This window comes from Neophocaena asiaeorientalis, unplaced genomic scaffold (genome assembly GCF_003031525.2).
Source record: "Neophocaena asiaeorientalis asiaeorientalis breed wild unplaced genomic scaffold, Neophocaena_asiaeorientalis_V1.1 scaffold280, whole genome shotgun sequence".
In the NCBI taxonomy this organism is placed as follows: Eukaryota; Metazoa; Chordata; class Mammalia; order Artiodactyla; family Phocoenidae; genus Neophocaena; species Neophocaena asiaeorientalis.
Window position 1 is genome coordinate 7,008,014 of NW_020185321.1, and position 23,069 is coordinate 7,031,082.

The following is a 23,069-nucleotide window of genomic DNA, read 5'->3' on the forward strand; positions in this document are numbered from 1 at the left end:
CTCAGAGACCCCCTGAGGGTGGGACTCTGGCTGTAGTGTTGGTCTTCCAGTGGGCCAGACTCAAAACTGGTCTGGTTGACTTCTCCTGCAGCCTCAGGTTGCATCTATGTAAAATGGGGTAACAATATCAGCCTCAGAGGGTTGTAAGGATTTGCTGAGATTGTATTCCTAGTCCAGAGCCATCTCTCACTAAGTAGCAGCTCTTATATATTATAATTGTTCTTCTTCAGTGTTCTCCATCTGGCCCAGAGACTGCCTGACTATAGTGGGATGTGACATGACAGCTCTGAGCTACCCCACATGTTCACTCCCAGCCTCAGTGTCCCATCTGTGAAATGGTAGTGATAGGACATTTGTGCTAGGGTTGTTTGATGATCCTAGGAGATAATTCATATTTAGTGTTCAGCACAGGGCCAGGTGCATAGTAAGCACTTAATAAACATGTCTTGTTTTTCTCGATAGGCCTTTGCTTCTTATGTTTGTATTTACAGGGCAGAGCAGGGACAAGGTTAATGTCTCTCCCCCCACCGCCCCAATTTTTATTCACCAGAGGTTAAATTGTGGAACATACTGCAGTATAAGGGCCTGAGAAGAAATGGTACCGACTTGCTATCAGCAGCCCCCTGCTCAGCTCTCACACACTCCTCCCCGCAAGCTCCTCCCCGCAAGCCAACACATTCACTCTAGTGCTTTATGTACTGTACCACTGCTGCCAGCACCTGACTCTGTCTCAAAGCCCTGTTAGCACCCTCAGCTCCAGTTCCAGATGTGGAGCCTGTGCTCCTTGATGTCCTCTGGTGACTGTCCCCTTGGGTACCATGAACTCAAAATGTTCAACCTGAACTCCTTTTCCTCTCAGACCCAGTAGTCACCATCTTGGCAAATGGGCCAAGCCAGAAACTTGGGAGTTGCTCTTCTCCCCCAGGCTTCCCGGGTCTAATTGATTGTTAAGAAGGATGGAGCTGTCTTATTTCATAGCAACCATTTCATTGGCCCTTCTTGATCTCCCATCTTGTGGGCACTGAAATTCTCCCTTGGCCACTGAATATGGAGTTTTCCAACAAGGTTGAGTTGTTTCTTTCAAGTCACCAAGGATTGATGTATGTGAAACCTTGTATTCATCGGGTGCCGAGAAGGCAGTATGGACTTGGCCAGATTGCAATGTCCACAAGTTGGGAGTAAAGCCCTGGCTTTCAGGGTGCCCATTTCTACAGTTTTAGCCTGGCAAAGCTCGGCTGAGTCGCTGGATTTCTTTCTGAAAAGTTACACCGTGTCAGTGGCTTAGAATATCCTCTGTGGGAAGGGCCACCCTGAGCATTTTGGGAGGTAGCATACATACCAGTGAAGAGGCTGGGCAGGGAAATTCATTAGCTCTCCATTTAGGGTGAGTCTGTTGTCAGATCTTTCATTGTAATTTCACTTGGAGATGGGAACCGGTGGTCTCAAATTTGTGCTGACCACTAAATTTGCCTAAGTGCTTTTTATTATTTATTTATTTATTAAGTTAATTAATTAATCATTTATGGCCGCACCACAGGGCTTGCCAGGATCATAGTTCCCCGACCAGGGATCGAACCAGGGCCTGGGCAGTGAAAGCGCCGAGTCCTAACCTGGACTGCCAGGGAATTCCCCCTAAGTGCTTTTTTAAATCTGAGAAAATAAAGCAATGGCTTAAAAAAATCTTGGTCTTAATTGTTAGTGACAACAGCATGTGGGTTTTTTAGTAGTCTGTGTGGAATGGTCAGAGTTAAACATGAGCCTGTTTTTCAGACATTGCAGTTGTTAGGCGGTAAATCAAAAATGGAATTTAGAACGTGCAGTGATTGGTGCCTTTTTTTCCCTGTAAAAGGTATTTTGTGGTTATGTTTCAAACTTCGGTGTAAAAAAATGACACAGGTTATGATAACAGCTTAACCTTGTTATGTGTTTAATTCCCCAAATCTAAATTAAATGTCTGTATGTTTTAATAAAAGAATTGAACAGTCATTTACTCTAAAGTAAAGGGTTTGTTTTTAGCCGTTAGGATCAGATGCTATTGGACCAGTTTGTGCATTTGTGCTTTCTTTAAGACTGACACTGCTGTTTCTTAGAACTGCTCTGGTAATGGCTTTAATTTGTGTGTGTGTGTGTGAATTGGTTGAATTTGGCTTTTAAAAAGTTATGCGGAGATATACATGCTCATAGTAACATGTCAATACAGAGATACGTAAGGAAAACAATAGGTTCCACCCTCCACTCCAAAATCCCATCCCCCGAAGACAACCATTTATTCAGACAATGAGTATTTACTGAGTATCCAGTGTCAGGTTTTGGAGATGTCTGAGAGAACAAAGTAGATTCTCTGCCCTTGGAAATTCGGGTAGATGCTCTCACTTACCTCTTTCTATACTTATATGGATATATGTATGCAAATATTGACTGTTTTCTTCCTTCTCCCTCACCACTCCCCAAAAAAGGAGGGATCAAGACACACATATTTGTAACTTGATTTTTTAAATATTTGATAGGGCCTATCTCTTCAAGTCATTACATACAGATCTAAATCATTCTTTTTTTTTTTTAATATTATTTATTTATTTGGCTGCACCGGGTCTTAGTTGCAGCATGCGGGATCTTTAGTTGCGGCGTGTGGAATCTTTTAGTTGCGACATGAGAACTCTTAGTTGCAGCATGTGGGATCTAGTTCCCCAACCAGGGATTGAACCCGGGCCCCCTGCATTGGGAGTGCAGCGTCTAAGCCACTGGACCGCCAGGGAAGTCCCTGACTCATTCTTTTTAACAGCTAAACACGCATTCTTCAGTGTGGACAGACCATGCTCCACACCACCATCTCTCTATTGCTGGACATTTAAGTTGTTTCTGGGATTTCTCTTACATTCACAAACACACATCCAGTAAGCATTCTGGTACATAGTCAGTATAGTGTAGTGGCTAAAAGCATAAACTCTGGATAATGAACAAGACAGACAAGATCCTTGCTCTCCTAGGGTTTACATTCTAGCTGAGGGGACACACAGTAAACAAGGAAACTTTAGGTGGTTTTAATTTCAGATGGAGGAAATAACAGGGTCGGGGGTATGGAGAGAGGGGTTGGGGCAGACTGGCGGTGGGGAAGGGATTTTTTTTTTTTTAATGAAGTATGCTTTCCTCTTCAGATTTTTTTAATGTTTATATTTTATTTACTTATTTTTATGGCTGCATCCGGTCTTCGTTGCAGCGCGCGGGCTCTTCGTTGCGGCACACAGACTCCCTAGTTGAGGCACGTGAGCTCAGCAGTTGCAGTGCGCGGGCTTAGTGGCCCCACAGCATGTGGGATCTTAGTTCCCTGACCAGGGATCAAACCCGAGACCCCTGCATTGGAAGGCAGATTCTTTACCATTGGACCACCAGGGAAGTCCCAGGGACGGTTACTTTAGCTTGTGTGGCCCGGGAAGGCCTCCCAGGCCTTTCTGAAGGGGAGTCACGTGAGAAGAGGCACCAGCTGTGCCAGGAGCTGGGTGGAAAGACCATTTCCAGGCGGAGGGAACAGCAAGTGCAAAGGCTCAGATGTGAGAATGAGTTTGCTACAAAAACAGTATCGTGGCTGGAGAAGAGTGAATTCCCATTGTTTGAGTTCACACTACTTTAATTTTTGTAAAATAATAATAATGATGATAATAGCAGCTAACATTTCCTAGTACTTTACTCTGTACTTGGTGTTCTAAGCATTTTACACTTTTCCTCAGTTAATCCTCACAAGAGTCCGGGATAGATAACTCACTTTACAGATGAGGAAGCTGACTCCAGGGTCCAGGCTCTTCCCCATATGCCAAACTCCTCTTCCCAGGCCCTCTTTAGCAGGCTGAGGCAAGTTTAAGAAGTGGATGCAGCATTTCCCTTCCATGTCGTTTGACATGCAAAGCACTGTGGACTATATTTAGTACCTCATTCATGTGGCAGCAGGAGTGGTCTGGGGATGTGGCATCCTTTCCACTGACAGTGAGACACAATGGGGTCAGTTTCTGTTGGGATGTTTAATTGGTTGTTTCAAAACTGAAGGCCCTTGAGCAGAGCCTGTCCTCAAATAAAACAAGGTTGACTGCGTGGCTGCCACACCAGACGCAAGTTAGCAAGAAATGAGGTGTGGTGTCGAAGGAGCATGAACGAGGCGGTGTCCCATTTGGGTGAGCTTTGCAAGAGGACTTGGGCCAGCCAGGGAAAGAGTGTTTCTAAGCACCAGACCAGCTTTATGGACTGTTAAAGTATTAAAATACAGTCCAGTAATTAAGGTGGTGATGCCTGGCCCTGCAGGGGCTCCGGGACCCTGTTCCAGCCACCATGACTATGTCCAGTTTGATTTGGTGTAGCTTTGACCTTAAGGGTTGTGCAGTATTTTGAATGAAGGGCAGGCCTGGTTAGATGTGAGGATGGCAGTGGTTGCTTTTAAGACCAGGAAAAGTATGGAGAGCATCTTTCATCCAGCCATCTGTGAAACATTTTTTTCTACCCAGCCTATGTGCCGGGCACCATGCTAGACACTTGACAGTATGAAGTCAAATAAGAAGACTCTGGTTCTCAAGGGTCTGCACCAGTACTGTCCCTTAGAAATATAATGCGAGCCACCAATGTGAGCCATATACATAATTTAAGGTTTTATGGGGAATCACATTTAAAAGAGTAAAAAGAAACAGGAAATTGATTTTAATAATATATTTTATTTAATCCAAAATAGTATCATTTTGGACTTCCCTGGTGGTCCAGTGGTTAAGACTGTGCTTCCAGTGCAGAGGTCATGGGTTCGATACCTGGTCAGGGAACTAAGATCCGTGTGGCGTGGCCAAAAAAAACAAAAAACCCCATCATTGCAACACGTAGTCAGTATAAAAATTATTGAGATACTTTACATTCTTTTTTTTTCACATTAAGTCTTCAAAATACAATGTGTATTTTACACCTTCAGCATCTCCATTTGTACCGGCCACATTTCAAGTGCTCAGTAACCACAGGTATTGGACAGTGTGGACCTAGGGTATGAGACTCATACCCTAGGTGATAGGTCAAAGATGCCATCCCTGTTTTATCTTGGTGAATAAGGGCAGATGAATGATGAAAAGCATATTTATCATAGGCAGGGGTAGCTAAACTCACAGCTGTCATCATCAAAGGCACCTTCTGGGCCTGGCAGTGTGCTTGGCGTGTGTGACCTGTGTTGTGAGGTGGCAGGGACTCTAATCATCCCCGCTCTACAGATGAAGAAGCTGAGGTCTGGCAACAAGAGGCCACTTGCTCACGGTTAGGAAGTGATGGAGGCAGAATTTGAACTCAGGTGCGTACTCTTAAATCTCTTCAGTCTCTGTTGTATATGTTGTGTTCGTGTTTGTTTGAGGGTTTGAGGGATGGGGTCTGAGCTTTGAGCCACAAAAACCATAGGAAGGACTCATCACACAAAATGCATTCCCAGAGCTTGTCAGCATCGATCCTCGACTTTTATATTGGTGCTGGAGTGCTGGTTTAGACCTGAGTGACTGGCTGATCCCCTCCTTACGATGAGCTCGAGGTTTCCTGGGAATAGGTCTTTGCTTCCCAGGAAGGAGAAGGGTCTTTGGGCACTGAGGACGGTGGGCAGGGTGAGTGAAGGAAACGAGAAAAGGACGCAGCCTACTGAAAGCCCATTCTAAGCAAGCAGCTTGTTTGGGTGTGAAGCCTCTCTTCTCTTTTGTCTGCCTCCTGTGGGAGCTGTGTGGCCTTTTCCTGTGAGCTCAGCGATAGCAGAGTTTACCCAGTGTGTGAATCTTGCCCTTGCTGTGATCCAGAGGCATTGCTGGGTTGGGGGATAGCGGGAAGGGGACTCTTTCATCTATGGGAGTCATTGTTCTAGACCTTTAATTACTCTCTTGGTTCAGGACTCCCCATCTCAGGAGCAAGGAGTGCTTGTTTCTCCTACTCAGACAAGGCAGGTGCTGGAGATTCTGAGTCTGTTCATGTCCTCGGGTGGTTGACCTGGTGCCAGCCCCTGTTTCCAGGTGGTAATTCATGAGAGCTTTAACCTCGTAACCACCCTTATCTCCTACTGCTGGACAGTGCCTGGCATGTAAAAGATGCTCACTAAGTGTCTGTTGGCTGAATTATTAATACGACCCAGCATTCATTGAGCTCTTACTGTGTACAAGGCACTGCTCCGAGTGCTTTTCATGGAATAGCTCACTTAATCCTCAAAACTACTCCATGGTGTAGGTACTCTTATTATTCACATTTCCTACGTAAAGAAACTCAGATCTTGAGAAGTGCAAATCACAAAGCTGGTGAGTGTCAAAGTCAGGATTCAAATCCAAGCCAAGTCCAGGCTCTTAAACGCTCATTCTGCGGTCTCTCCGTGGACGACAGACAACCGAATGGGGTGGTCAAGCAAGACCACACTGACTAGTTGCAGCCTCTCTATTCCACGTGTGGTCTCTGATCTCCTGGTCCTGGTAGCCCCGCAGCAAGTCTCAGGCCCCTTTGGACCTGGAGACTTGACCATCACTCTGGGTGTGGGGTTTTTCTGTGATTTTGGAACCTGCCCTTCCCCTTTCTTTATTTTTAATTTTTTTTTGGCTGTGTTGCATGACATGTGGGGTCTTAGTTCCCTGACCAGGGATTGAACCTGCACCCCGCTGCCTTGGAAGCGCAGAGTCTTAACCCCTGGACTACCAGGGAAGTCACCCTTTTAAATAACAAAAACGCACTGGATATTTGACATTATTAAGGAATTCTTGTTAATTTTTTAGGTGTGATAATGATACTGTGGTTCTGCTTAAGAAAAAGTCCTTATCTTTAAGACTTATATTCTTTTTTTTATAAGTTTATTTATTTTATTTTTGGCTGCGTCGCGTCTTTGTTGTGGTGCACGGGCTTCTCATTGCGGTGGCTTCTCTTGTTGTGGAGCACGAGCTCTAGGTGCACGGGCTTCGGTAGTTGTGGCACACAGGCTCAGTAGTTGTGGCTCGCGGGCTCTAGAGTGCAGGCTCAGTAGTTGTGGTGCACAGGCTTAGTTGCTCTGCAGCATGTGGGATCTTCCCAGACCAGGGCTCGAGCCCGTGTCCCCTGCATTGGCAGGCGGATTCTTAACCACTGCGCCACCAGGGAAGCCAAGACTTACATTCTGAAATACCTATGAACTGTTAAAGACATCTGAGATTTGCTTCAAAATAATATGGATGGGCAGGGAGTGGAGGGGGCCAAGTGTATGGATGAGTAAAGAGATAAAGAAAGATTGGCCATGAGGTGATTCTGTTGAAGCTGGATGGAGGAGGTTTATTATACTCTTCTTTTCACCTTTGTGTGCTTGAAACATCTCACCATGAAAAGTTAGAAGCAAGTATAACAAATTTCACTCAGCGTTTGTGTGTTTCAAGCTCGAGTGTAGTATGGAGGAATTCCCTGCCTCTGCCCAGTTCACTTATATAATAAAAAGGAATTTCGTTTTTTCTTTTCATTATACGAGTCAATACTTGGCTCAAAGCTTTGGAAACCCCTTTGGTAAAGCAGCATCCGGCCACAGCGAGGGCATCAGCGAGCCTGCAGAGGCCACACGCTTCCCCAGCTGCTCTGAGCACTGACCACGAGGGTGCTGGTTCTCTGAGTCAGTTTGCAGAAGTCCCTCTTCCCTGAGATCTGGTTCCCTCCAGCACCTGACCGTGGGGCGCCTCCCACATTTTTTCCAAAGACGTGTTCCAGCAGGAGGCCTCAGATCCTCCTCCCATCCTCCCCTCAGGACAGCCGTGCACAGATCCTTCCTCTGATGTGTCTTTGTCAGGGCCCCACATGGAACCAGGATCCAGCATTTGGTTTGCCTCCAGCCCTGCAGCGGGAGGCAGGGAAAGTGCCCCCTTTCAGTTCTGACTTTTGACTTTTGACAAAGCTGCAAGATGCAGCATGTGCCCGTGCTGCGGACCTGATGATATTTCTCATCAAGACAGCAGATAAAACTCCTTGACAACAAACGTTCACTCCGCCCCGCTTCACATCAAGCAGAGACTCCTGTTGCATTTGTTCTTTTGGGGTCTCTAACTGAACAGCAAGTCAGCGCGGGGCAGAAATCCTTGTGTGAAAGTGGCAGGAAAAGAGGGCACCCTCATTTGGGGGTTCCTGCTCGAGGTTTGCTTGCTAGATGGGGAGCAATGGTTGATGTGAACAGGAGCTCGTCACTGATCCTGCCCGAGGCTGGCGGCATTTGTTCTGATGCTTAGCTCTTTATACCACGCGGGGAGGAAGGCAGGCGGAGTCCTGGAGTCCTGCAGCCCCTCCAGCTCCCTCAAGCATCTGCCTCCAGCACCTTCATGAGTTCTGCCTTTACTTTTCCTTCACAGGCTCTGAGGTGCGTCCAGCATGGAGAGAACATTAGTATCACTGTCACCAGTTTAGGCAGCTTGCTTTTTCCGGGTTTCCCAGGATAGACCTGGCACATGTTGTATCTGAGGGTGGCAAACCCCAAACACTGACACCGATTCTGAGTTTTTATTTATTTATTTTTATGTTATTTTGGCTGCGTTGGGTCTTTGTCGCGGTGTGCAGGCTCTTCGCTGCAGTGCGTGGGCTCTAGAGCGCCAGGCTCAGTAGTTGCGGCATGTGGGCTTAGTTGCCCCGTGGCATGTAGGATCTTAGTTCCCCGACCAGGGATCGAACCCGTGTCCCCTGCATTGGAAAGCGGATTCTTAACCACTGGACCAGCAGGGAAGTCCCTGACTTTTAAACTTACTCATTCAACAGGTATTCACCCAGCTGAATGCTCTCCTAGGCAGGCAGACATGGCTTCTCCCCTTCCGGGGCTCTCATTCAAGTGGGGAATTCAGACAGTAGACAGATAAACAAGATGTATACTGTGTTAGATGGTAATAAATGCTAAGCAGAAAAAATTAAGAAAGGGGATGTGAGGTATTAGGGTGGAGGGTGTTTAAATTTTAGACAGGGTGGCCAGGGATGGCCTCCCTGGGAGGTAGCTTGAGTTCACGCTTTAAGGAGGTGAGGCAGTGTGAGCAGTGGAGGTTTCTGGGCAGAGGGAGCAGCCAGTGCAAAGGCCCTGAGACAGTGGCTAAGAGCAGAGTGGAGAAGGATAGAGTGGGAGGGCATGAGAGCAGAGAGGTGTCGGGTTTGCATCTAGTGCAGCCTTGTCTTTTCTCTGAGATGGGCCATATTGCAGGGTTGATTGAGTTATTGAGAAAGTTGTGTCAGTTGGTATGCCTTTGGCTGCAAACGATAGATAGTTAACAGTAACATAGTAACAACAGCAGCAGCAAATAGGTCATTTATACAATGTCTACTGTATGCTAAGCACTGTGCTAGGCGCTTCCCACAAAGTGACTCATTTAAGCCTCCCAACAACGCTGTAAGTTGTTTATTATTCCCCTTTTGCAGATGAGGCAACTAAATTTAAATAACCTGCCCAACAGCTAGACAGTGGTGGTGACGGGATTTGGATCCCGGGAACCTGAGTTCAAACCTGAGCAGGCTCCGGAGTCCCCTGGAGGGCTTGTTAAAACACATTGCCGGGCCCCACCCAGTGTCTCTGATTCAGTAGGTCTGGCTTGAGAATTTGCATTTCTAACAAGTCCCCCGGGATACTGGTGCTCCTGGGCCTGGGAGCACATTTTGAGAACTGCTGATCTACTATAATTAGGAAGCCCAAGTGAAACTGGCCTGAAATCAGGAGTTTACGATCTGTAACAAGCCCATAGATAGGCAGCACCAGGGTAGAATAATTAAGCAGTTCCACAATGCCTGTAAGAAGCCCAGCCCTCTCTACCATCCTTGGTGTGTCTTCTGTGTCCTCGTGGCCACAGGATGACTGTCACAGCTCCGGTCATCACACCCTGACAAGGCTATATCCAGCAGCAGAAAGAGGGCATCTCTCACTGTGTCTCTCTTAGGAGCATGGAAACCTTTCAAAGACGCCCCGCCTCCCAGATTCCCCTCATATCTCATTGGCGAGCATTGTGACACATGACCATGCTTGGGCAAATCACAGGCGAGGTCCAATCAGGATTTACTGTCCCCGCTGGGGCTAAAACCATCCTCACCTGAAGCACAGGACTGCCGGGAAGAGTGCTGCTACAGGAATAAAACTGGAGTACTATTTAGGAAAAGACTGGGAGAGGGGTATGGATATTGGGTAGGCAAACAATTGGATCTGCTACAGAAGTTAGGGAAACAAAGTGGAAGCATAGTACCTATATGTTTTTGTGTCATTGTCCTTACCAACTTCATTTTGTAATTACCTGATTCAGGACATAGCTTTTTGTTCTCTAATCATTTCTACCTTCAAGAATGTGTATATAGGGCTTCCCTGGTGGCGCAGTGGTTGAGAGTCCACCTGTCGATGCAGGGGACACAGGTTCGTGCCCGGGTCTGGGAGGATCCCACATGCCGCAGAGCGGCTGGGCCCGTGAGCCATGGCCTCTGAGCCTGTGCGTCCGGAGCCTGTGCTCCCCAACAGGAGAGGCCACGACAGTGAGAGGTCTGCGTACCGCAAAAAAAAAAAGAATGTGGCCCCTCTGGGCATATACCCAGAGAAAACCATAATTCAGAAAGACACATCTACCTCAATGTTCATTGCAGCACTGTTTACAATAGCCAGGTCATGGAAGCAACCTAAATGCCCATTGACAGACAAATGGATAAAGATGTGGTAGATATATACGATGGAATATTAGTCAGCCATAAAAAGGAACGAAATTGGGTCATTTGTAGAGACATGGATGGGCCTAGGGACTCTCATACAGAGTGAAGTAAGTCAGAAAGAGAAAAACATATTGTATATTAACGCATATATGTGGAATCTAGAAAAATGGTACAGATGAACCAGTTTGCAAGGCAGAAATAGAGACAGATATAGAGAACAAACGTATGGATACTAAGGGGGAAAAGTGGCAGGGGTGGTGGTGGTCGTGGGATAAATTGGGAGATTGGGATTGACATATATACACTAATATGTATAAAATAGATAACTAATAAGAACCTGCTGTATAAAAAGGTAAAATAAAAATTTTTTAAATGGCAAAAAAATTTTTTTTCTTGGAATTAAAAAAAAAGAATGTGGCCCCTGCTATTAACATATTAAATGTGACATTAATTGAACAGTTATAATTTAATAATCCCACCCTCTCCTCCCAACAACACGTGAAAGTGACCGTTCATTTCGCAGACTGACATTTCCTGTGGGTGCCTGTTGCTACTGCGTATGGACCCAGTGTAAAGCCGTTGCCCTGCAGGACTGCCGAGGGACTGAGGAATGAAGCGCAGGTCGTGGAGCCAGACTGCTTGGGCATAAGTCCTGGTTCCATCTCAGGCTCCCATGTGACCTTGGGCAAGCCACTAGCCTTGCAGTGCCTCAGTTTCCTTATCTTTAAGGTGGTAATGGTACTGTCCTCCTAGGTTGTTGAGAGAGTTCAGTGCATTCAGGCACGTAAAGCATTTAGAGCACTGCAGCGCCGGGCCCACAGTGACCACTCAGTACACGTGCTGTATCTCTTGTTCTTTCAATATTTTGTGCCAGTTTACTCACAGGGAACTGTTAGCTCCTTGAGGGCAGGGTTTATGTGGTTTTTGTTTATCACTGTGTCCTAGTGCAGGACTCAGAGTAGATGTTTTGTATATTTTTTCTGTGGATGAAAGGAAGGGCAGGAAGGGTTGGTTTTTTTTTTTTCATTCCCTTCAGCTGCCCAGAATTTAAACTCCGTGACTATAATTACCCCGTTTTGAAGATAAAAGCTGAACCTGATTGAATCTGAGGGCAGCATGTGATAACTGCAGCTGGTGTTTATTGAGCATTTTTGTGCGTTAGGGCTAAGCGCTCACTCTAAGCTCTCACTGATACCCCATGCTCACCCCATTTTACAGATGAGGAAACTGAGGTCCAGTTGGGGGGACCTGTCTTTCCTCTTGAGAGGAGATGTAGTGCAGCAGTTAACAACTGGAAACCCAGAGTTGCTCTGCTTGGCTTAACCCTCTGCCCCACCACTTCCTTGCTGGGTGACCTTTAGCCTGTGACTTCTCTGTTCTTGAACTTTCTCTTATGTAAAATAGGAATGCTAATAGTGCTGACTTAGAGGGTGGCTGTGAGGGTTGGGGGAGGTAATTCACGTGAGACGCTCAGAACAGTGTTTGTGCAGAGTGAGCATGGGTGGCAGGGTGCGGGGAGGGGGTTGGGGTTCTGGGGGCTGTTATTGTTAGGCAGAACCGTTCCGTTGTGCTTCCCAAGCTGGCTGGAGGAGTCCAACAGCAGTGCTTAATCCTTAATCGACACTGCCCCTGCGAGCTAGCTCCCCCATCTGCACGGGGAAAGGAGCCCACCTTTGGTTTGTGCGGCTGTGAATGAAGCGGGCAAGCCCTTGGCAGGGGATGCTGTGGGCGCCGATCCAGCCCCGGCTCTGTCAGCGAACAGGTGGCCCGTTCCTGGATCCAAGGTAACCGACCAGCCGCCTTTGTTACCTTGAGCTTTCACTTAAGCCCATTCAGGCTCCTCAGACCACGTGTCTGATGAGTAAGGAGTCCTTTTATTTCCCGCGCGCACAGGGACCCTTGGCAAAACAGCCCTCTTTGGGAACTCGCCTGTTCGCAGAGACCAGCCATCTCTCGGGGAACTCCGGTGGCTGGCGTGTTGTTCTTGCGGCTGTTGAGTAAGTCGCTGTTAGAAGCTGGCACGGCAGGTTCCCGCTTCCGCATTCCAGACACCCAGAGCGGGCTTGGGGGAGGCACCACCCACCCAACGAGGAGGAGGCGAGGGCGAGGAGGAGGCGAGGGCGGGATGGCCTGCTGAGCGCAGGCAGGTGGCCTTGGCCTGGGTGGGACTGGAGCCGAGAGCCTGGAGCTCCCCTCATAGTCACCTGCCTACTTTGTGATCCAGGCTGTGCTCGGGACATCTTTCAGGTGAGTGGTGGTTGTTAAGTTTGGTAGTGACTTGTAGAGGAGAGGAAGTTAATAGTGTGTTTTCTCCTTTCGGGAATTAGACCCGTGGTTTTTTTGTTTTCTTTTTCCCTCCTCTCCCATGAAATGTTTACCTGTCTGCTGCTAACTGTGAAGAAAGGGTGGGCGGAGCGTTGAGGGAGTGAGAAGGAAATGGGGGACATTTCTCCCTGGAGAAGGCATCGTGAATATTGAGCTCCTAGGGGATGCAAACTTACGTACCAGTGGGGCATCCCAGCCTGGTACAGATGAGCTGTGTGGTCTCAGGAGAGTTCCTTTCCCTCTCAGTTTCCTCATCCGATGAAGTGAGAAGTAGCAGTACCCACTCACCTTTCCAATGACTCACCTATGTAAAGTGCTCACAGCCTGGGCACAGAGTGGTGCACGGTGTCAGCTATTCCCGCCCCCAGCCCCCCAAATTCCCTGTCTGACCTTGTCTCTGACTCCTCAACTGCTGCTGGCTGTACTCCAGCTACACTGGCCTCCTGCTGTTCCTGCCTCAGGGCCTTTGACCTGGCTGTTCCCTCTGCCTGGAACACTTCCTTGGTATCCCCAAAGCTCCCACCCGCTTCGGATCTCTGCTCAAATGTCACCTACTCAGTGAGGCCTCTCTTCTCGTTAAACAGCACCTTCTCCATCACACTCTGGCCCTTTACTCTGCTTTAGTTTTCTTCATGGCACGACCACTTGACATGTTTATTATCCCCTCCTCCCCCACTGTAGGCTCCAGGAAAGCACAGGTACTTCTGTCTCTCCTTGTAGAACAGTTCCTGGCATGTGGTAGGTGTGGGATAAACTGTTTTATGAGTGAATTTATGATGGTGTCCGAGGAAAGGTGGCTGTTCCTATCTGGGTTTTGAGGAGAATGTCAACATATCCTCAGATCTGCAACTGAGGGTGGGGCGGTGGCGTGCACACACACTCCCCCTTGGTCACCCAGTGGTCCTCTGGCCTCCCTGCAGTGTCCGGCCCTCTGACTTCCCATCTCTCAGCCCTTCCCGTCTGTGCAGCCTGGGCCCTGGCAGTGGCATGGGTGCATGTGGCATGGAACAGACGGCCTTGGCCCTAGTGAGTGCAGAGGATGTGTGCAGGTTAGTTCAGGTGAGGAAGGCTTTACCAAAGACACCACACACACACACACACACACCCGTGTATATGGAAAGCCGACTTTATTATCAGGCCCTCTTGAGTGTTCCTGCAGTAGTGGGGGTCAGGGAATGCCTTGGAAATAAGAATTAACTGTCCAGGCAGAGTTTATCGGTCTCCCCTGCTTTAAAAGGCAATAATTCTTGCTCTGGGGCTGAACAGGTTTTAACTAAATGGTGAACCTCCAAGAGTCTGTGTAATAGCTGACACCTCCTCATCTGTTTCCTCCTGGTGTCAGCAATCGATTCTGTAAAAATATCTTGGGCAGGGCTTCCCAAAGCTCCACAGAGCGAGCTCAGCAGCCCTCTCGGGTTTCTCCCAACAGCATGAGGGACTGAGGGACTGAGGTGTGTGCTGCCTTCACGCACATCAGCACACCTCAGTGCCTGCTGCTGCTAGAAGAATGTGCAGAGTATCAGGAGCAGCGCCTACAACATCTGACTGTGTCCTTTGAGCTCCAAGTGCAGTGGTTTTGGAGTTGTGTCGGGGACCCTCTTGCACATAATGTTCAAGTCCCAGCACTGCCCGAGCTCTAGGCATAGCACTTATCTTCACTAAACCTCGGTTTCCTTATCTGGAAAATGGGAATACCTAATAGTACCCGCCTTATATGAGAAGTTAAAAGTGAGATGGGGTGACCTAGTTAGCAGTGCGTCCAGTGCATTGAGCACTCACTAAATGGGGATAATAATTATTTTTATGAATTGGTTTCAAGCCCTTTAAAATTTTTTCCAGTCCCTTTTTTGTGGGCTCCTCTCTACCCCACCCCCATGTCAAGCATCCTCCCACAATCCTTCACCCATGGGAACAATCAAGTACTGTATGTGTCTTTCCACATAATTTTCCATGGTTATATAATCCTATGGGGGAAATATTATCCTATAAGGGATAATATTGCTGTCAATTTCCCACATTTTGCTTTTCTTACATGGCAGTACTGTGTGGAAATGCCTCCAGGTTCTCAGGGTAATGCTCGAATTTGCTCTTTTTAAGGGCTGTGTAACACATGGAGGTGTGGGTGTACCATAATATATTTGACCTGGCTGTTACTAATGTGCATTCCCTTTGTTTCTAGTTGTTTTTTTCCCTCCAAATTATTATTTTTATTGAAAGCTTTTAAAAATTAGATTGCAGACATCCAGCCTGCTTAGCCACTTTGTTAAGCTCTAAGCCTTTGAGAATGAATAGGAAGTAGCATTAGTATAATGAGGCCTCTTGCCCAGATAGGAGATGTATTTTCTGAGGGTTCTCACCAGGTCCAGCACAATGTTGAACCACATACTTTATTTTTTTATTTTATTTATTTGGTTGCATGGGGTCTTATTTGTGGCAGGCGGGTTCCTTAGTTGCGGCTCACCAGCTCCTTAGTTGTAGCACGTGGGCTACTTAGTTGCAGCTCCAGGGCTCCTTAGTTGTGGCTTGCCAGCTCCTTATTTGCAGCACGTGGGCTCCTTAGTTGTGGCATGCGGGCTCCTTAGTTGTGGCACGTGAACTCTTAGTCGCGGCATGCATGTGGGATCTAGTTCCCTGACCAGGGATCGAACCCGGACCCCCTGCGTTGGGAGTGCGGAGTCTTATCCACTGCGCCACCCGGGAAGTCCCTGAACCATCAACTTTAAATGCTTTTTAATTACAAAAGCGATTAATGTAGATTATGCTCATGATTAATATAAATTAGTTGTGCTTAATGAGTACTTATTGCCAAATAAGAGAGAGAAAACTTCAAGTTTTTTCCTATTAACAATCTTTGTTGGAAATCGAAACACACGAGAGGAGTTTGTGATCTATTGGCAAGTTTCTTCTTTAGGTGGTACTTTAGTTAAGAAATATATTTGGCTTCCTGGAACTTGTGTAGTGGCATACCCACTTAGAGGTCTGTTTCAGTTCTCTGCTGCTATATAACAAGCGACCCCAAACTTGATGCCTTAAAATGACAGCAGTTTATTATTTCTCATGAATCTCTGATTGACTGAGGCTCGATGGCTTTCCTGCTGGGGTTTTTTTTTTTTTTTTTCAGTGTTTATTTATTTATTTGGCTGCCCCAGGTCTTAGTTGCAGCATGTGGGATCTTTAGTTGAGGCGTGCAGGCTTTTCACTTGCGGCATGCGGACTCTCCTAGTTGCGGCATGCATGCGGGATCTAGTTCCCCGACCAGGTGATCGAACCTGGACCCCCTGCATTGGGAGTGCGGAGTCTTAGCCACTGGACCACTGGGGAAGTCCCTCTTCTGCTGGTTTTGATTGGGGTCTCTCGTGTGGCTGGAGTCAGAAGATGGATGGGCTGGAATATGCTCAAGATGGTTTTACTCACATGGCACCTTGGAGATGGCTGGACACCCCTCTCTCTAGTCTCAGAACCTCTCCTTCCACATGGTCTCGCCAGCCAGTAGCTGGATTTAGAACATGGCAGGCCAGGGCCTCCTATGCCTTCTTATGGTGTAGGTCCAGAACTGACCCAGCATCAGCCCAGATTCAGTGTGGGAAGGAAAACGCAAGACTTGAATTCTGGAAGGTGGGGCCTATTGGGTCCCCTCTTTGGAGACCACCACAGCCTTTGTTTTCTCACATAAGGAGAAGAGCAGAGGTCATCAGGACCAGGTGGTGCTGCAGTTTAGCATCTCCAGTGCCCCAGGCTCCTGTTTATCTGCATTGCTGCCCTTAGCCTAGTAGTGATAAGAAGGCGCGCCCATCTCCAGCCCCACATCCTATTACGGGCAGAAAGAAGCAAAGTTCTGAGGAAAAGAAATAGCACCTCTGTCAGGAAACCAAAGCCTTCCCTGAAGTCCTTAGCAGACTTCTGCTTCCGTCTCTTTGGCTAGAACTTTGTGACAAGACCATCCCTTGCCAAAAGGAAGTCTCGGAAATGCAAGTTTTAAGCTGTGCTTATTACCACCCCTGACAGAGGGTCAGTTAAGGAAGCAGCCGGGAGAAAGGACAGGCTGGGTAGGCATCTAGGAGTGGTGTGTTCAGGCAGCCAAAGACATGATGGGTAAACGGAGGCAGCGTGCATTCATTTATCAACCGTTTAGTAGGTACCTGGAATGGGCGAGGCACTGGGCTTCTTACAGAGGCTACAAGGATCAGAGAAGTGGACACATTTGGGGCTAAAACTGACCAGGATCATTTGCTGGTCTGGACCAGATACTTGCTTAGCTCTTGTCTCCCATGTAGATGTTTGGAGTTGACTAAATATCATAACAGTAGCCAATCTCATTAAGGGTTTAATTTGTGAAGAGGATCTATGAACCAACTCATTTAATCTAATGGCCCAGTGAAGTAGGCACTGTTATCATCACCCCCTTTTCAGAAGCAGAAACAGGTACAGAGAAATTAAATAACCTGCCATACGGCTAAGGAGTAGTAGAGTCGACATGCAGTCTCTGGTGGTCAGGCTCAAGAGTGTATACTGAACCACTGCGCTCTACTGCTTTCGTTTGTTTATTACGAGAAACGATTCTTCTTGAAAGAATATGTAAGTGACAGCAGAACAAAACATGAGATAGAAACCATTTACTACTCCATCCCTCACTCCTGCTTCCTGCCTCATTGGTCTTATCTGTCAGTGACCTGGTGTATGTTCTTCTCACCTCTTTGTAAATGCATTCCGTTTTTTAAAGACGGCCTTTGGACACACAGAATCAGATTAATCATAATCCTTGGTGCATGGTACAATGGTGTTTTTAGTCTGTACAAAAATGTCTATTACAATGAATAGCCTTTAACCTACTACCTGCCCAAGAACTAGAACATTACCTACCAATAACTTATATGAAACTGTGGTATTTCCCATTTAATCCCCAGTCTGCTCTCCCAGGGGTGACCACCATCTTGAATTTTTTATCATTCTTTGTCTTAAAATAATTATTTTTGAACTTCTACAAATGATATTGTAGTCTTCTGGGACTTGCATTTTTCAGTTAATACTGTGATTGATCCAGACCATTTGGTACAGCGGTATTTCATTTTTTTTACTGCTATGTAATATTCCACTGGCTGAATATACCACATCTTTGTCTAAGTCATTTCCATGACAGTGCATATTTCAATAGTTTCCAGATTTTTTTGCTATTCATGGGCTACTGTGAATGTTGTTACACACATTCCTGATGTGCACGGACAAGAATTTCTTTGAGGTATGTACTAGGCACAAGATTGGTGGGTGTAGGATATGAACATCTTTAACTTTGCCAAATATCATCAAACTGTTCTCTAAACATTCCCTCCAAGGATGTATAAGAGTTCCTGTTGTTCTGTATCCTGTTTCACTTGGTTTTGTAAAAGCTTTTTTTATTTTTGTCAGTCTGATGGATATGAAATGAAATCTCATTGTGGTTTTAATTTGTATTCTTCTGAAGACTAGTAAGGCAGTCTTTTCATTTATGTTTCTTCTTTTGGATATAGGCTGTTCGTGCTTTTTGCTTCTTTTTCTTATTGGTTTGTAAGTGTTCTTTATATAGTCTGGTTACTCATCCTGGGGCTGCAGCCTGTTTAACCTAATGAAAGTTTTATGATTCTCATGTCCCCGTTTCCTTGGTTGTCTCTGCTTGTTCTCTCTCTCCCCAACTCCATGATACCTCTTTGTGTACTCCAGCTCACAGTGATTCTCTCTGGAACAGTTCTCAAATTATGGGCATTTTTATACATTTGTATAGATATATGACTATACTTGTTCCACCCACTGTAACATAGCTTTGTAATTCCAGGTGTATCAGGATTAGGTTCAACTGTATATAATAGAATTATTTATTTATTTCGCTCTCACATAAAGGAGCCCAGTGATAAGGAGGCCAGGGCTGCACTCTAATCAGGGACTCAGGTTCCTTCTCCCTTTTTGCTCTACCGTCCTTGTGGTGTCACCTCATGGTTCAAGATGGCTGCTCAAGCTCCAGCCATTATATCTCAGCAAGCAAGAAAGAAGGGATGAAGATGGGCACCCCTACTTAATGGAAGTTGCACACAATAATTCTGCTTACAGACTCTTGCCCAGAACTTAGTCACAGTACCATATATAGTTATAAAGGAATCTGGGAAATGTGTTTCACATGGCCTTGTTCTTAGTTAAAAATCAGACAATATTACTAAGTTAAAAGGGGAGACTAGGGCTTCCCTGGTGGCGCAGTGGTTGAGAGTCCGCCTGCCGATGCAGGGGACACGGGTTCGTGCCCCAGTCCGGGAAGATCCCACATGCCGTGGAGCGGCTGGGCCCGTGAGCCGTGGCCACTGAGCCTGCGTGTCCGGAGCCTGTGCTCCGCAACAGGAGAGGCCACAACAGTGAGAGGCCCGCGTACCGCAAAAAAAATAAAAAAGGGGGAGACTAAATACTGGATTAGGCAAACAACACCTTTACTAGTTCTGAAATGTTCCCTAAAAATGGCTCTTAAAGGATTTGCCAGACACCAGGATAGTACCTCTAGATGATGCACCCACCTTTTTTTTTTAATTTATTATTTTTGGCTGCGTTGGGTCTTCGTTGCTGTGTGCAGGCTTTTTATAGTTGGGGCGAGCAGGGCTACTGTTTGTTGTGTGCGGGATTCTCATCGTGGTGGCTTCTCTTGTTGTGGAGCACGGGCTCTGGGTGCATGGGCTTCAGTAGTTGCAGCACGCGGCTTCAGTAGTTGTGGTGCGTGAGCTCAGTAGTTGTGGTGTCCGGGCTCAGTAGTTGTGGCTCACGGGCTCTGGAGCACAGGCTCAGTAGTTGTGGTGCACGGGCTTAGTTGCTCCACGGCACATGGGATCTTCCCGGGCCAGGGATAGAACCCGTGTCCCCTGCATTGGCAGGTAGATTCATAACCACTGCACCACCAGGGAAGTCCCATAAATATCTTTTTAGAATTGATTTGTTCCAACCAAGACCCAACAAGTTTCACTGTTGGATTTGGTTCACATGCCTATTATGTGTTGTTTAGTCTACAGGTTCCCCCTCCCTCCCTTTTTTTTTTTCTTTTATAGTTTATTTGTTGAGAGAAGCCATGTCATTTGTCTTGTAGATTTTGTACATCTGTGTCTGGCTGATTGTATACCTGTGGTGGTATTTTAACGAATTCTTCCGTCCCTGTGTTTCCTAGGAATGGGTAGTGGATTCCGAGACCAGATCAGATTCATATTTGAGATGTACACACACACATGTGTGTGTGTTGCTGGTGTGTGTCTATCCATTAGGGTATGTAAAGCCTGTTTTCTCTTTCTGTGATGTTCTGTAGAGTTAACTGTAAATGACCATTGCCTAGACCCATGCTTTCACTTGGGGTTTGCAAAAATTGCAAACCTCCTCTTCATTTATTAGCTGGAATCTTCCTCTAGAAAGAAACCTCCCTCATCTATTATTCAGTTATCCTGAGGGTACTGACCCTTTTGACTTTTGTTTACATTAGAAATGAGTAGTTAACAATTGGGCTGGTGGTTTCTAATCGGCTGATTTTTCCTTCAGTGATTCCAGTCTTCTGTCTTTGTTTTTGTGTTCATTCATTTGTGATATTTACTGGTTTCTGCTACTGCCCGCGTCCGTCATGGATTTGGGAACAAACAGATGAGCCATGGTCACAGTCATCTCATTGTGTAGGCATGGCTGCCTCAGGCCTTACCTTTGACCAGGTGGAGCCCTATGTGCTTGTCAATGTAACCAGGGAGAGTCGGCTCTAGACTGTTGACATTTTCATTTTTTTCCCCCCTCTCTTTCCTGGCCATGTATTTTCAAACCTACAGCCTCTGGGGAGTTCCTGCTCTGTGCCTGGGGTTTAAACCTTTATGCTTGGGGCAAGAGGTGTTCGAGCGTTTGAATTTATTCTGGTCTGAAACTCCATTCCTAGACAAAAGAACAGTAAAGGGCTGTGCTCCATTGGAAAGGCCAGTCCTTCTAGTAGCCTGGCCAGGGCGAGCTCTGACTCCAGCCACTGTTGTCTGGGTCATAAATTCTTAAGAGCGCAACACGCTTGAAATCATTTGGGTGCCTTGGGATCAGTTACACACTATATACCTGAGGATTTTCTTTCCTTCTGGAGATTACAACACATTTATTCCCTCTGGGTGGGGAGAGAAGATTTGATGTGGAATGATGCAGAATTCCTTCATTCATTCAGTCAGTGACTTGTTCATTTGGCAAATATTTATTGAGTTTCACGTGTTCCAAGTGCTGGGGTCAGAGCCCACGAAGGTCCATACTCTTGGAGTTTATGTTCACGTTGAAGGACACAGATGATAAAGTAGTAAACAAATTGATCCGATATTGTACTTTTGGGTGGGGACGAATAGTGCTCTGAAGTCACTGAAGCAGAATGTGAGAGGACACACCTGGTGGAAGATGGAGGGGGGCTGTGGGAGGCTGGATAGCTGGGGTGCTTGGGGGAGAGCTTTGCCGGGGTAGTGGTATGTCAGCTGAGTCTGGGATGGTACAAAGGTGGCAGCCTTGTGAACGACCTGGGGGAAGAGCCTTCCTGACAGAAGGAGCAGCGAATGAAGAGGTGGGAGTGAGTTTGGCGCGGCAGGGAACAGCAGAGGACACAACATGGCTGGAGCGCAGGAGGATGGGGTTGGGGGATGGACAGGGATGACAGCCTGGTGGAGAATTTGGGTTTGATTCTGAGTGTCATGTCTCTCATTCCCTCTGGCTGCTGTGAGGAGCATAGATGGCAGAGGTGGGGGTGGAAGTGAGGTGATGAGGGTGGTGGAGTGAGCAGAGGGGTGTGGTGCCAGACCTGAATGGTCTCATTGGTGCTGGAGAGAAGCTCACAGCTGGACAGAACTTGCCAGGGGATTGGTCAGAGTGGGCGGTAAGTGGGGTGAAAGCTTTTCCAGGGGCTTTGGGCTTTGGTCTGCAGGTTTGGGTGGCAGTCATAACAGTCCCAGGCCCCCTTTAACGTGGGCTGAGGGTCCTACTCACACATGTCTCGTTTAACCATCATTGCAGTAGACTCTTATTCCCCATTTCACAGATGGGGACACTGAGGCCCAGGGAAGGGAAGCCCTTGATCCTTGTCACCCAGCTGCTTGGGGCTGGGCTTGGGACCTGGCTAGCCCGACCCACAGTCTGACCTTGCTCCCCTTTTCTCTCACTGCATCCACAGCTGTTAATTCATCATGTTGACACAGTCTGTGCCCAGGAGGAGCTGAATGTCAGTGTCCTACATTTATGAAATTGGGGTGGAAGGGATCAAGTCCACATCGGTGGCCCTTCCACCTTCCTGCTAACCTGGACGCTGACACGCCTTTTATTACAGTATTTATTACAGGGCAGAAAACAGGGACTTTCTGGTTGCTGACACAGATGTAACTTGATGTTTGTAACTTGACACTTGGGCCAGATAAGGTGTATATAGGCCCCGGACTTTGAGCTCCCGAGCCTGCTTCACTGATGGGGCAGAAAGTCTCCCCAACCATCAGATCCTTTTTATCTTCTCCTCCAGAGCTCCACGTGTCAAGGGAGCTCACTCCCCACGAGGTGTGTCCTGTGTGATGCCTCAGCCAGACACATGGCTTTGCTTAGTGTCCTCTAGGGGAGAGGTGTGACCCCCACCTCCCTCTGTGTCGTGGCTCCTGGGAAAGGTGGCGTGGAGTCTGGTCCCGCTCACCACCTACCCTTTAACAGCACTGATAGCTGCTGATCAGCTGCTCCCACCTGCATTTAGGGCAGGTGGCAAAATTTTATATTGATCGGTTTTTAAAAATTCTACTTAAAAAAATCTTTGTTGATTTAAAACTTACAGAAGCCACACACTGGTTGTAAAACAGTTCACAGAGTAGAGCAGCATGTAAAGCGTGGAAGTTCCGCATTCCCATCGTGGCCCCGGCACCTGGCCTTCTCCTCGCCTCCCTCACCTGCCCAGAGGGACGTGAAATGCACCCTTCCTTGCTGTGTGTACTGTGGATTGTGTGTGCTAAGAGCCTGGGCTCTGGAGCCACAGTGCTTGGGTTCAAATCCCAGTTTTGCCGTGTGCTGACTTGGGCCTTGACTTAATCGCTCTGTGCCTCAGTTTCCCCATCTGTAAAATGGTGGTGATGGTTCTTGGCTAG

General features: G+C 47.1%; 1 protein-coding gene across 6 annotated transcripts in view; it reads left to right on the plus strand.

Moving 5' to 3' along the window:
• Positions 1 to 23,069, plus strand: part of SIPA1L3 (signal induced proliferation associated 1 like 3) — a 234,371-nt gene that overhangs the window by 1,326 nt on the left and 209,976 nt on the right. The window contains exon 1 of one of the 6 annotated variants that reach the window (XM_024733746.1): positions 12,804 to 12,882. The exons of the other annotated variants lie outside the window; for them this stretch is intronic. The gene's annotated coding sequence lies outside the window, so the exon portion shown is untranslated. Of the gene's footprint in view, positions 1 to 12,803; positions 12,883 to 23,069 lie in introns of those variants that run through there. 6 annotated transcript variants of the gene reach the window in all.